Source organism: Drosophila miranda, chromosome XR (assembly GCF_003369915.1).
Source record: "Drosophila miranda strain MSH22 chromosome XR, D.miranda_PacBio2.1, whole genome shotgun sequence".
NCBI classification, from domain to species: Eukaryota; Metazoa; Arthropoda; class Insecta; order Diptera; family Drosophilidae; genus Drosophila; species Drosophila miranda.
Window position 1 is genome coordinate 44,210,156 of NC_046674.1, and position 15,488 is coordinate 44,225,643.

The following is a 15,488-nucleotide window of genomic DNA, read 5'->3' on the forward strand; positions in this document are numbered from 1 at the left end:
TCACCCGCTTGGCTTGCTGGGCTTGGCCTGGCTGATTTGCGGGGTCCTCCGCTCCATCTTACTCTAGTAGACTGCTATAAGTAAACCTCCCATCCTTAGTTAGCCATACGAAAATGCTTGGTGTGATTTTTGTGCACAACTTGATCAGGGGTTACATAGACAGCCCTGATCTGTTGGGCCGCATAAACTTCACGATTCCTATTAGACTAACTAAAAATGTTATACCGTTGTTCCTTCCACTTTGTAGATCGAATTATTCCTTGCATGAACCGTTTAGGGTCTTATGCTCGGATTATAATTCCCTCTACCTAAGTTACTCACACAATTTGAAATTAGAAATTGTAGTGGTATTTGTATTTGTATTTTAAATGCATGCTTAGTTGCTTAATAAGTGTAGTGCTAATTTTCCTCGAATATTAGTCTTACAACTATCTTTCCTGCATGTTCGCGTTTGGTTCGGCTACGCACCGCGCGTAATGCGGCGGAGGAGGGCTGACGGTGCAGTAATTGCATCGCCTCTTTTAAGATGCAGTCATTGCATGTCAACGTCCATAAAGAAAAAATGTCTGTCCGGTAAAAGTAAGTCTGACCAACTTAAATTTTTCATGTTTTTTACTAGACTAGAAGCTATTTTTACAAAAAATAATCATAACCATAGCGATAAGCCTTCCTTATATTTTCGGGTACCTTGATTTTTAATATTAAGCAGTCGATGTTTTTTGGCTTATATCCCTTTCTGTAAATATTTGTTTTCGAATTTGCCCAAAACTTTTTAACTGGCCTTAACTGAGGCACATTTGCAGGTTTTGCAGCTTAGGCACGAACTCAATGCTTTGTTAAGTGCTTAACAAATGAGTTGGAAGCAGATCAAGGATAGTGGCTTCAGTCTTCTTCAGATGTGACAAAGTTGCGACAATGTTTGAAATAAACATCGAAATGTTGAAAAAACCCACAATGTTGCGAGAATGTTAGAAATAAACAGTGTAACGTTGAAAAAACGGACGCATGGTATGAGAAATGCTACGTTGTGAAAACGGTCAAGGAAAACACTTAGAAAAGAAAGGTTTATCCAACGGCTTCGAGTTGTGCGATTATATGTGGTTAGTCTACACTTCAATAAAACATACGGCTTTTCCTGTGAATACGGATATTTGGAAATTCCGCCAAGAATTTGCCGAAAAACCAACAAAGGTATTCCCATATATATGGGAGGATCTGAACCCAAAACAAGCAAAAAAAAAAAGTGGCCAAGAGGCTTCAGAGTTGTTCTGGCATAATGAGCAGAAGCTATTATCATTCGCATAATACCTATCAACAAATTTTTTAAGCGTCGGAAGACAATTGTCCTTGTAATTTTGCGCATTTACAGCCAATACTGCCAATATGTTGGTTTTTTTCATCTGGTACAGAGAAAAGTTTGATCAGGTCTTCTGGTGTCTGCATATTTTTTAACAATTTTTTTACAGTCGGTCCGGTTCAGCGCATTTTATTATAATTTATTGTACCAATACGTTGTATTAAATGTAATTCGTTACATAATTACCCATACTAATAAATCGTTATATATATATAAATGGAGAATGACTGAGCCGATCTGTCTCAAATTTGGTTTTCAGCTGTTTAAATTATCCAGGAGAAGGTTTATACGAAAACGCTCCCGAAAAAAATGGATTTTCTATTTTATTTTTTTTAATACTAGCCGAAGTAGCCGTATTAGCGGAGAATCAATTGCCATAGTCGGAGATCAGGTCAAAACTCTTTATATTCTCCATCAAGAAACAATCAACTGAGTTGTCCTCATTTCTTATCCGTGCAACCACAATGAGCGCCACAGCAAAACGAGGCAGGGCCGGCTAGTTAAACAACAAAAATCGAAGTATAGAGGCAATATAAAGAAAATTCCGTTTTGTATAAGGAGACTTAAAAAAAAAATGTAATAATGTTAATTATTATGTATTCTTCTTTTTTATGTGTAATTTAATTTACAAAGACTTGGAGGAAACTAATATATATTTAAATACTAATATTTAGTATACTAGCTCAAAAAATACTTTTCTCAAAATTTTATGTCTTGTAACTCACTTTTAGCCTGCCCTAGAATCTTAAATGTTTGCGTCCGATAGGGTAGGGTAGCCTTAAAGCAATTTTGATCAGCGTTGGTGTCAGCAGTAGTAAATGTTAGGGAGGGTATTGGCATTTGCCTCATGCGTTGCGGGCGCTGCTGATGATATTGCTGGTTTGGATGAGTCTGATTACGTCTCTGGCAGTACATTTTTGCAGAGTTAGGAGGTTGAATGTCAACAAAAAACGGCTGCAGGTTGCGACTGTGCTCTTCAAAAATGGTCTCCATATGCAACATACACTCTTGCAGTTGAACCTATTTATATACAAATAAAATTTAGTCAATGCCTTGGACTTCAATCTTTCTTATACAAACTTGTTCGATGCTGGTTAAGTCCGTAAGTAGACCTAATAAAAAGGGAAGATTATGGCCTGTGCGAAGATGCCATTTTAGCCCACTGATTGAAGCGGCTATACTCGATGCTGCTATTGTGCTAGCTGGGTACTTTGCAAATTGATGTTCTGCGGAATAACAGTTATATAACTTATATAAGTGTTATATATAATAAGAAGAATAATAAAATATTAAAATACCGAATATTCGGTAAAATGCACATCCCCACAACAAAACATGTCTGTCCAGAGAAGGGTTGGTAATTTCGGCTTCAGAATTCCAAAGGGGGCTCTAAAACACATGATGGGTATATTTTGGTATATTGTAAGGAATGGGCAGATCAAGCAGGCCAAGAATTGGGTTCTCATGCCGTATTGACTAGGAATAGTTTTTCTTAGCTCAAACTTGGTTCGCCATGGAGCTTAAATTTTGTCTGAAATATTGTGATCCCATAATTGTAAAAGTAACTCTCTGTCTACATTCCTCGATTCGGAAATTTAAAAAAAAAAAACGGAAGGGCTCGTTGTGAGGTGCTGTGGCGACCGCAACTCTACATTTATACCCGATACTAACTCCGGCAGACGCCGAAATTTTGAGATATACGTTGTTTAGTGACATCTAGCAGGAGTGTGGATACCAAATTTGGTTGCTCTAGCCTTAATAGTCTCTGAGATTTTTGGATGCCCCAGATTTTTTTGTCCTTTGCGGGGGCGGAAGGGGGTGTGGCGAAATTTTGAAACTAGCTCGTCAAGGTCCGATATCACAGGAGTGTGGATCAAAAATTTGGTTGCTCTAGCTTTTATAGTCCCTGAGATCTAGGAACTCACTTTTAGCAATAGGCAAAGCCGACCATGAAACCTGTGTGTTAGAGAGAGACAGAGCGAAGAGAATGAAATTTTTTTCATCAGATTCTGCAGTCTAGAAGATATAATCATTCTCTACGATTCTGCGTTTTCTCGTATCTTTGAAATTGTGGATGCCACAGATTTTCGACCTTTTTGGGGGCGGAAGTGGGCGGGGCGAAGTTTTGAAATATACCTGTAACAGTGACATGTCACAGAAGTCTGGATACAAAATGTCGTTGCTCTAGCTCTTATAGTCTCTGAGCACTAGTCGCTCATAGGGACGGACAGACAGATATGGCTCTATCGACTTGGCTTTTGATGCTGATCAAGAATATATATACATTATGGGGTCGGAAACGGTTTCTGGACGTTTCACATATCCACTTTCACCACTTATCTAATATACCCCAATACTCTAAGAGTACTGGATATAAAAATTTACTGACTCAATATGGCAGAAAAAAAATTTCAACTACATTTACATTCATCTTCTATTTTTCATGGCTTTACACAATTTCCCAAGATATCTGCTGTTCATTGAAATAGTGTTGCTTTCGAACAAAATCAAAAAAAGAAACTCAAATTAAAACCTATGTTATATGTTCTGTATGAGCTGCTTTACCCCAGCCTGGCATGGGTCAGTAAGGTCCTGCCAACGTTTCAATAGGATTTGAGCCAATAATTTGAATAATTCTTAAACCACTTGCCAAAACTTAGTTCATGTTGACGGATTTGCAGTTGGTAGAATTCCTTTGACCTTCGGCCATAAGATTTCGATGAGTTTAAGATCCAGTGACTCAGCTAAAAATGGCAGGGCATCAGTAGATAATTTCCGCGCACTGTGCCAACTCCGTGCGGTCCGGTCCCAACTCGATGTCGCGAGTTTGGCGGTGCGCTCGGAAGATCCACAATCCACACGGCGTTCACCGCAGCGTAACGCTTAAGATAAGTTAGTTACGCTCCCACCGCCGTTTTAACCGGCGCGCTACCTACACGTTACACCCAAGTGATCCAGTAGCTATTTCTTAATAATCTTGAACTTGAATCCCCCGCACATATTTATGTGAATGAACTTAATGGAACGTTAAGCAACGCGCTACCTCGCATTTCGAGGGTATATTTTTTTGAACTGCCGTTTGCAACCGACTCTATACATTGGTACCTCGTGCCTCAATATTATTGTTCGTCCACAATTTTCGCTCTTGGTTAAACATTTATTGATCGTAGTATTTATATCTGCACATTCCGGCCACATTTTACAATTTCCATAATATTGTTACGTTTATACAGTTCGTATTTTATGGGTTGAGAATATGCTTTCGATGTCTTGTTGCTCCCCTCGGCAGTCCCTCTTATGGTTCCGAGCACTATGGACCAATCGGCAGCCAATTTCACACGGTTTAAGTTTGCCTTCGCTGCAAGCAGACTGACCCGCTTTGACCAGAAGCTCGACGCTCCAGATGCTAGCACTCCAACCTGCTCCCTCTCCCAAGTCCATCGAGATCAACTCCAAAGCCTGTGGGCAAAGGTGGACGCGGAGTTCTAGGCCTGTTCGGTGGCGATGGCGGAAGCGGATCCAAAGGGTGGTAGCTGATGTCCAAGGGATGTACGATGACTGCTACACGGTCTACACGTAATGCCTTGCCGAACTGAACGATCAGCTCGAGCCCCCGAGTGCCTCTCACACGCCGCAACTGGCCGTTCAGGTGCAGACTTCCGGCGGTAGCCTCCATTCTCCATGTGACACTGGGGACTACCAGCAGTGTCCCACGTTCTGAGACCTGAGGTCTCCATTCTCAATGCCGTGTCCGCTCAGTCAAAGAAGATCTGCAGTTTTTCCATCCGCTCTCTGACTAAGCCGGGCTTACAACTAAATGCCGCAACCTACGTTATTCCGGAATTGGCCCTATGTGGTGGTTCTCTTGAGAGAATTACCGTGGTGGATGATCTTGGTGTTATATTAGACGCCAAGCTAAAGTATTCTGAACACATGTCGACAATGGTAAATATGGCCATGGGCGTACTTTGGTTTATAAAGAGGTGGTCAAAAGAATTTGACGACCCCTATATAACAAAGACTCTCTATACCTCGCTAGTTCGTACAAAGTACACCAGGACCGTATAGAATCAGTACAGAAAAACTCTTTACTCTTTGCTCTGCGGGGCCTTAACTGGGATACGGGTGTGAGACTTCCATCTTACTCTAGTAGACTGCTATATCCTTAGTTAGCCGTACGAAAATGCTTGGTGTGATTTTTGTGCACAACTTGATCAGGGGTTACATAGACAGCCCTGATCTGTTGGGCCGCATAAACTTCACGATTCCTATTAGACTAACTAAAAATGTTATACCGTTGTTCCTTCCACTTTGTAGATCGAATTATTCCTTGCATGAACCGTTTAGGGTCTTATGCTCGGATTATAATTCCCTCTACCTAAGTTACTCACACAATTAGAAATTAGAAATTGTAGTGGTATTTGTATTTGTATTTTAAATGCATGCTTAGTTTCTTAATAAGTGTAGTGCTAATTTTCCTCGAATATTAGTCTTACAACTATCTTTCCTGCATGTTCGCGTTTGGTTCGGCTACGCACCGCGCGTAATGCGGCAGCGCCCCTCGGTCGGTTAGACGGGAGGAGGGCTGACGGTGCAGTAATTGCATCGCCTCATTTAAGATGCAGTCATTGCATGTCAACGTCCATAAAGAAAAAATGTCTGTCCGGTAAAAGTAAGTCTGACCAACTTAAATTTTTCATGTTTTTTACTAGACTAGAAGCTATTTTTACAAAAAATAATCATGACCATAGCGATAAGCCTTCCTTATATTTTCGGATACCTTGATTTTTAATATTAAGCAGTCGATGTTTTTTGGCTTATATCCCTTTCTGTAAATATTTGTTTTCGAATTTGCCCAAAACTTTTTAACTGGCCTTAACTGAGGCACATTTGCAGGTTTTGCAGCTTAGGCACGAACTCAGTGCTTTGTTAAGTGCTTAACAAATGAGTTGGAAGCAGATCAAGGATAGTGGTCTTCAGTCTTCTTCAGATGTGACAAAGTTGCGACAATGTTTGAAATAAACATAGAAATGTTGAAAAAACCCACAATGTTGCGAGAATGTTAGAAATAAACAGTGTAACGTTGAAAAAACGGACGCATGGTATGAGAAATGCTACGTTGTGAAAACGGTCAAGGAAAACACTTAGAAAAGAAAGGTTTATCCAACGGCTTCGAGTTGTGCGATTATATGTGGTTAGTCTACACGTCAATAAAACATACGGCTTTTCCTGTGAATACGGATATTTGGAAATTCCGCCAAGAATTTGCCGAAAAACGAACAAAGGTATTCCCATATATATGGGAGGATCTGAACCCAAAACAAGAAAAAAAAAAAAAAGGGGCCAAGAGGCTTCAGAGTTGTTCTGGCATAATGAGCAGAAGCTATTATCATTCGCATAATACCTATCAACAAATTTTTTAAGCGTCGGAAGACAATTGTCCTTGTAATTTTGCGCATTTACAGCCAATACTGCCAATATGTTGGTTTTTTTCATCTGGTACAGAGAAAAGTTTGATCAGGTCTTCTGGTGTCTGCATATGTAGTATAGAGAAAACTATTTTTTAACAATTTTTTTACAGTCGGTCCGGTTCAGCGCATTTTATTATAATTTATTGTACCAATACGTTGTATTAAATGTAATTCGTTACATAATTACCCATACTAATAAATCGTTATATATATATAAATGGAGTAAAAAATTTACGGGATTTCATAAATTGAGAATGACTGAGCCGATCTGTCTCAAATTTGGTTTTCAGCTGTTTAAATTATCCAGGAGAAGGTTTATACGAAAACGCTCCCGAAAAAAATGGATTTTCTATTTTATTTTTTTTAATACTAGCCGAAGTAGCCGTATTAGCGGAGAATCAATTGCCATAGTCGGAGATCAGGTCAAGACTCTTTATATTCTCCATCAAGAAACAATCAACTGAGTTGTCCTCATTTCTTATCCGTGCAACCACAATGAGCGTCACAGCAAAACGAGGCAGGGCCGGCTAGTTAAACAACAAAAATCGAAGTATAGAGGCAATATAAAGAAAATTCCGTTTTGTATAAGGAGACTTAAAAAAAAAATGTAATAATGTTAATTATTATGTATTCTTCTTTTTTATGTGTAATTTAATTTACAAAGACTTGGAGGAAACTAATATATATTTAAATACTAATATTTAGTATACTAGCTCAAAAAATACTTTTCTCAAAATTGTATGTCTTGTAACTCATTTTTAGCCTGCCCTAGAATCTTAAATGTTTGCGTCCGATAGGGTAGGGTAGCCTTAAAGCAATTTTGATCAGCGTTGGTGTCAGCAGTAGTAAATGTTAGGGAGGGTATTGGCATTTGCCTCATGCGTTGCGGGCGCTGCTGATGATATTGCTGGTTTGGATGAGTCTGATTACGTCTCTGGCAGTACATTTTTGCAGAGTTAGGAGGTTGAATGTCAACAAAAAACGGCTGCAGGTTGCGACTGTGCTCTTCAAAAATGTTCTCCATATGCAACATACACTCTTGCAGTTGAACCTATTCATATAAAAATAAAATTTAGTCAATGCCTTGGACTTCAATCTTTCTTATACAAACTTGTTCGATGCTGGTTAAGTCCGTAAGTAGACCTAATAAAAAGGGAAGATTATGGCCTGTGCGAAGATGCCATTTTAGCCCACTCATTGAAGCGGCTATACTCGATGCTGCTACTGTGCTAGCTGGGTACTTTGCAAATTGATGTTCTGCGGAATAACAGTTATATAACTTATATAAGTGTTATATATAATAAGAAGAATAATAAAATATTAAAATACCGAATATTCGGTAAAATACACATCCCCACAACAAAACATGTCTGTCCAGAGAAGGGTTGGTAATTTCGGCTTCAGAATTCCAAAGGGGGCTCTAAAACACATGATGGGTATATTTTGGTATATTGTAAGGAATGGGCAGATCAAGCAGGCCAAGAATTGGGTTCTCATGCCGTATTGACTAGGAATAGTTTTTCTTAGCTCAAACTTGGTTCGCCATGGAGCTTAAATTTTGTCTGAAATATTGTGATCCCATAATTGTAAAAGTAACTCTCTGTCTACATTCCTCGATTCGGAAATTTAAAAAAAAAAACGGAAGGGCTCGTTGTGAGGTGCTGTGGCGACCGCAACTCTACATTTATACCCGATACTAACTCCGGCAGACGCCGAAATTTTGAGATATACGTTGTTTAGTGACATCTAACAGGAGTGTGGATACCAAATTTGGTTGCTCTAGCCTTAATAGTCTCTGAGATTTGTGGATGCCCCAGATTTTCGTCCTTTGCGGGGGCGGAAGGGGGTGTGGCGAAATTTTGAAACTAGCTCGTCAAGGTCCGATATCACAGGAGTGTGGATCAAAAATTTGGTTGCTCTAGCTTTTATAGTCCCTGAGATCTAGGAACTCACTTTTAGCAATAGGCAAAGCCGACCATGAAACCTGTGTGTTAGAGAGAGACAGAGCGAAGAGAATGAAATTTTTTTCATCAGATTCTGCAGTCTAGAAGATATAATCATTTTTGAAATTGTGGATGCCACAGATTTTCGACCTTTTTGGGGGCGGAAGTGGGCGGGGCGAAGTTTTGAAATATACCTGTAACAGTGACATGTCACAGAAGTCTGGATACAAAATGTCGTTGCTCTAGCTCTTATAGTCTCTGAGCACTAGGCGCTCATAGGGACGGACAGACAGATATGGCTCTATCGACTTGGCTTTTGATGCTGATCAAGAATATATATACGTTATGGGGTCGGAAACGGTTTCTGGACGTTGCACATATCCACTTTCACCACTTATCTAATATAATATAAGAGTACTGGATATAAAAATTGACTGACTCAATATGGCAGAAAAAAAATTAGAAGAAAAAAAATTTCGCCTCAAAATACATACTCCTTTTGAGACATTTCAGGTATTCAAAATTGAACAAGTTATACCTTTTTACAAAGTTAAAATTTAAGAAGAAATTATAAACCTGATGAAATTTTGTTACATTTACATTCATCTTCTATTTTTCATGGCTTTACACAATTTCCCAAGATATCTGCTGTTCATTGAAATAGTGTTGCTTTCGAACAAAATCAAAAAAAGAAACTCAAATTAAAACCTATGTTATATGTTCTGTATGAGCTGCTTTACCCCATCCTGGCATGGGTCAGTAAGATCCTGCCAACGTTTCAATAGGATTTGAGCCAATAATTTGAATAATTCTTAAACCACTTGCCAAAACTTAGTTCATGTTGACGGATTTGCAGTTGGTAGAATTCCTTTGACCTTCGGCCATAAGATTTCGATGAGTTTAAGATCCAGTGACTGAGCTAAAAATGGCAGAACGTCGATATTTTTGGAATATTTTTTGTTCAGGGCATCAGTAGATTATCTAATTGCCGCGCACTGTGCCAACTCCGTGCGGTCCGGTCCCAACTCGATGTCGCGAGTTTGGCGGTGCGGTCGGAAGATCCACAATCCACAAGGCGTTCACCGCAGCGTAACGCTTAAGATAAGTTAGTTACGCTCCCACCGCCGTTTTAACCGGCGCGCTACCTACACGTTACACCCAAGTGATCCAGTAGCTATTTCTTAATAATCTTGAACTTGAATCCCCCGCACATATTTATGTACATATGTTTATGGCTACGTATACATTTTCAATTAGCATATACTTGAACATATGCATACATATATATATTCACTCATGCCTTCATAGTTATTGATACACATACATATATCACTATAAAATGGTTATATACCGTTTTACCCGTTGTTTGAATCTCGTCAAAAGGGTGGTTCGTTAACCGAAGCCTCGGTAAATAGCACTTACAGCCATACATACATACATGCAGTGCATTCTTTTCGTTTTTTCGCTTCTCCACTGGTTGCTTGCTTTGTATTTGTTGGGATAGTTTTCGATGCCGCACTTGAACTTAATGGAACGTTAAGCAACGCGCTACCTCGCATTTCGAGGGTATATTTTTTTGAACTGCCGTTTGCAACCGACTCTATACATTGGTACCTCGTGCCTCAATATTATTGTTCGTCCACAATTTTCGCTCTTGGTTAAACATTTATTGATCGTAGTATTTATATCTGCACATTCCGGCCACATTTTACAATTTCCATAATATTGTTACGTTTATACAGTTCGTATTTTATGGGTTGAGAATATGCTTTCGATGTCTTGTTGCTCCCCTCGGCAGTCCCTCTTACGGTTCCGAGCACTATGGACCAATCGGCAGCCATTTTCACACGGTCTAAGATTGCCTTCGCTGCAAGCAGACTGACCCGCTTCGACCAGAAGCTCGACGCTCCAGATGCTAGCACTCCAACCTGCTCCCAAGTCCATCGAGATCAACTCCAAAGCCTGTGGGCAAAGGTGGACGCGGAGTTCTAGGCCTGTTCGGTGGCGATGGCGGAAGCGGATCCAAAGGGTGGTAGCTGATGTCCAAGGGATGTACGATGACTGCTACACGGTCTACACGTAATGCCTTGCCAAACTGAACGATCAGCTCGAGCCCCCGAGTGTCTCTCACACGCCGCAACTGGCCGTTCAAGTGCAGACTTCCGGCGGTAGCCTCCATTCTCCATGTGACACTGGGGACTACCAGCAGTGTCCCACGTTCTGAGACCTGAGGTCTCCATTCTCAATGCCGTGTCCGCTCAGTCAAAGAAGATCTGCAGTTTTTCCATCCGCTCTCTGACTAAGCCGGGCTTACAACTAAATGCCGCAACCTACGTTATTCCGGAATTGGCCCTATGTGGTGGTTCTCTTGAGAGAATTACCGTGGTGGATGATCTTGGTGTTATATTAGACGCCAAGCTAAAGTTTTCTGAACACATGTCGACAATGGTAAATATGGCCATGGGCGTACTTTGGTTTATAAAGAGGTGGTCAAAAGAATTTGACGACCCCTATATAACAAAGACTCTCAATACCTCGCTAGTTCGTACAAAGTACACCAGGACCGTATAGAATCAGTACAGAAAAACTCTTTACTCTTTGCTCTTTGGGGCCTTAACTAGGATACGGGTGTGAGACTTCCATCTTACTCTAGTAGACTGCTATAAGTAAACCTCCCATCCTTAGTTAGCCGTACGAAAATGCTTGGTGTGATTTTTGTGCACAACTTGATCAGGGGTTACATAGACAGCCCTGATCTGTTGGGCCGCATAAACTTCACGATTCCTATTAGACTAACTAAAAATGTTATACCGTTGTTCCTTCCACTTTGTAGATCGAATTATTCCTTGCATGAACCGTTTAGGGTCTTATGCTCGGATTATAATTCCCTCTACCTAAGTTACTCACACAATTTGAAATTAGAAATTGTAGTGGTATTTGTATTTGTATTTTAAATGCATGCTTAGTTGCTTAATAAGTGTAGTGCTAATTTTCCTCGAATATTAGTCTTACAACTATCTTTCCTGCATGTTCGCGTTTGGTTCGGCTACGCACCGCGCGTAATGCGGCGGAGGGGGGCTGACGGTGCAGTAATTGCATCGCCTCTTTTAAGATGCAGTCATTGCATGTCAACGTCCATAAAGAAAAAATGTCTGTCCGGTAAAAGTAAGTCTGACCAACTTAAATTTTTCATGTTTTTTACTAGACTAGAAGCTATTTTTACAAAAAATAATCATGACCATAGCGATAAGCCTTCCTTATATTTTCGGGTACCTTGATTTTTAATATTAAGCAGTCGATGTTTTTTGGCTTATATCCCTTTCTGTAAATATTTGTTTTCGAATTTGCCCAAAACTTTTTAACTGGCCTTAACTGAGGCACATTTGCAGGTTTTGCAGCTTAGGCACGAACTCAATGCTTTGTTAAGTGCTTAACAAATGAGTTGGAAGCAGATCAAGGATAGTGGCTTCAGTCTTCTTCAGATGTGACAAAGTTGCGACAATGTTTGAAATAAACATAGAAATGTTGAAAAAACCCACAATGTTGCGAGAATGATAGAAATAAACAGTGTAACGTTGAAAAAACGGACGCATGGTATGAGAAATGCTACGTTGTGAAAACAGTCAAGGAAAACACTTAGAAAAGAAAGGTTTATCCAACGGCTTCGAGTTGTGCGATTATATGTGGTTAGTCTACACGTCAATAAAACATACGGCTTTTCCTGTGAATACGGATATTTGGAAATTCCGCCAAGAATTTGCCGAAAAAACAACAAAGGTATTCCCATATATATGGGAGGATCTGAACCCAAAACAAGCAAAAAAAAAAGTGGCCAAGAGGCTTCAGATTTGTTCTGGCATAATGAGCAGAAGGTATTATCATTCGCATAATACCTATCAACAAATTTTTTAAGCGTCGGAAGACAATTGTCCTTGTAATTTTGCGCATTTACAGCCAATACTGCCAATATGTTGGTTTTTTTCATCTGGTACAGAGAAAAGTTTGATCAGGTCTTCTGGTGTCTGCATATGTAGTATAGAGAAAACTATTTTTTAACAATTTTTTTACAGTCGGTCCGGTTCAGCGCATTTTATTATAATTTATTGTACCAATACGTTGTATTAAATGTAATTCGTTACATAATTACCCATACTAATAAATCGTTATATATATATAAATGGAGTAAAAAATTTACGGGATTTCATAAATTGAGAATGACTGAGCCGATCTGTCTCAAATTTGGTTTTCAGCTGTTTAAATTATCCATGGATTTTCTATTTTATTTTTTTTAATACTAGCCGTAGTAGCCGTATTAGCGGAGAATCAATTGCCATAGTCGGAGATCAGGTCAAAACTCTTTATATTCTCCATCAAGAAACAATCAACTGAGTTGTCCTCATTTCTTATCCGTGCAACCACAATGAGCGCCACAGCAAAACGAGGCAGGGCCGGCTAGTTAAACAACAAAAATCGAAGTATAGAGGCAATATAAAGAAAATTCCGTTTTGTATAAGGAGACTTAAAAAAAAAATGTAATAATGTTAATTATTATGTGTTCTTCTTTTTTATGTGTAATTTAATTTACAAAGACTTGGAGGAAACTAATATATATTTAAATACTAATATTTAGTATACTAGCTCAAAAAATACTTTTCTCAAAATTGTATGTCTTGTAACTCATTTTTAGCCTGCCCTAGAATCTTAAATGTTTGCGTCCGATAGGGTAGGGTAGCCTTAAAGCAATTTTGATCAGCGTTGGTGTCAGCAGTAGTAAATGTTAGGGAGGGTATTGGCATTTGCCTCATGCGTTGCGGGCGCTGCTGATGATATTGCTGGTTTGGATGAGTCTGATTACGTCTCTGGCAGTACATTTTTGCAGAGTTAGGAGGTTGAATGTCAACAAAAAACGGCTGCAGGTTGCGACTGTGCTCTTCAAAAATGTTCTCCATATGCAACATACACTCTTGCAGTTGAACCTATTCATATAAAAATAAAATTTAGTCAATGCCTTGGACTTCAATCTTTCTTATACAAACTTGTTCGATGCTGGTTAAGTCCGTAAGTAGACCTAATAAAAAGGGAAGACTATGGCCTGTGCGAAGATGCCATTTTAGCCCACGCATTGAAGCGGCTATACTCGATGCTGCTATTGTGCTAGCTTGGTACTTTGCAAATTGATGTTCTGCGGAATAACAGTTATATAACTTATATAAGTGTTATATATAATAAGAAGAATAATAAAATATTAAAATACCGAATATTCGGTAAAATGCACATCCCCACAACAAAACATGTCTGTCCAGAGAAGGGTTGGTAATTTCGGCTTCAGAATTCCAAAGGGGGCTCTAAAACACATGATGGGTATATTTTGGTATATTGTAAGGAATGGGCAGATCAAGCAGGCCAAGAATTGGGTTCTCATGCCGTATTGACTAGGAATAGTTTTTCTTAGCTCAAACTTGGTTCGCCATGGAGCTTAAATTTTGTCTGAAATATTGTCTGTCTACATTCCTCGATTCGGAAATTTTAAAAAAACGAGGTGGAACGTTGTGAGTTGCTGCGGACACCGCAACTCTACAGTTATACCCGATACTAAGTCAGTATGGCTCTCCTGCGGCAGACGCCGCTAATATTGAACCACACGACAAAGAGTGCGTGCGAGAGAGACAGAAAATCAGTCTGAGCGTGACGTCGGGTGCTGCGTAGCCACTGAAAATTGATTTCTTGCTTTTGGCTACAAAAATGATCCGATCTGATCCAGATTCAGCAATCTGATAGATATGGTCATTATCTATGATTCTGCGTTTTTAGTTTTCTCAAATGTGCAATATTGTGGATGCAACAGATTTTCGTCTTTTGTGGGGGCGGAAGGGGGTGGGGCGAAATTCTGAGATATACGTTTTATAGTGAGATCTAACAGAAGTGCGGATACCAAATTTGGTTACTCTAGCCTTAATAGTCTCTGAGATTTGTGGATGCCCGAGATTTTCGTCCTTTGCGGGGGCGGAAGGGGGTGTGGCGAAATTTGGACACGAAACGGTCAAGGTCCGATATCACAGGAGTGTGGATAACAAATTTGGTTGCTCTGGCTCTTATAGGTTCTGAGATCCTTGAACTCATATATTGCAATTGACAAAACCGACCATGAAACCTGTGTGTTAGAGAGAGACAGAGCGAGAAAGAATGAAATTGTTTTCTTGATTCTGGCTAAAATCATTATACGATCTGGTTCAGATTTTGCACTGTAGAAGATATGGCCATCCTCACCGATTCTGCGTTTTTGGTTTTATCGTATCTTTAAAAATGTGGATGCCACAGATTTTCGTCCTTTGTGGGGGCGGAAGTGGGCGGGGCGAAGTTTTGAAATATTTTTGTAGCAGTGACATATCACAGAAGTCTGGATCCACAACATCGTTGCTCTAGCTCTTATAGTCTTTGAGCACTAGGCGCTGAAGGGGACGGACGGACGGACGGACAGACGGACAGACAGACAGGGCTCAATCGACTCGGCTATTGATGCTGATCAAGAATATATACTCATTTTGAGTATCGGGTATAAAAACGGAAGGGCTCGTTGTGAGGTGCTGTGGCGACCGCAACTCTACATTTATACCCGATACTAACTCCGGCAGACGCCGAAATTTTGAGATATACGTTGTTTAGTGACATCTAACAGGAGTGTGGATACCAAATTTGGTTGCTCTAGCCTTAATAGTC

General features: G+C 39.8%; 2 long non-coding RNA genes across 2 annotated transcripts; both read right to left on the minus strand.

Moving 5' to 3' along the window:
- Positions 1-1,937: 1,937 nt before the first annotated feature.
- Positions 1,938-2,673, minus strand: LOC117186357. The gene is made up of 3 exons (XR_004471459.1): positions 2,656-2,673; positions 2,438-2,583; positions 1,938-2,377 (listed from the first exon to the last, which is right to left on the minus strand). It is a non-coding gene; the product is annotated as an uncharacterized LOC117186357 (long non-coding RNA).
- Positions 2,674-7,439: 4,766 nt separating this feature from the next.
- Positions 7,440-13,914, minus strand: LOC117186236. Its single transcript, XR_004471361.1, has 4 exons — positions 13,808-13,914; positions 12,045-13,747; positions 7,940-8,085; positions 7,440-7,879 (listed from the first exon to the last, which is right to left on the minus strand). It is a non-coding gene; the product is annotated as an uncharacterized LOC117186236 (long non-coding RNA).
- Between the last annotated feature and the right edge of the window lie 1,574 nt (positions 13,915-15,488).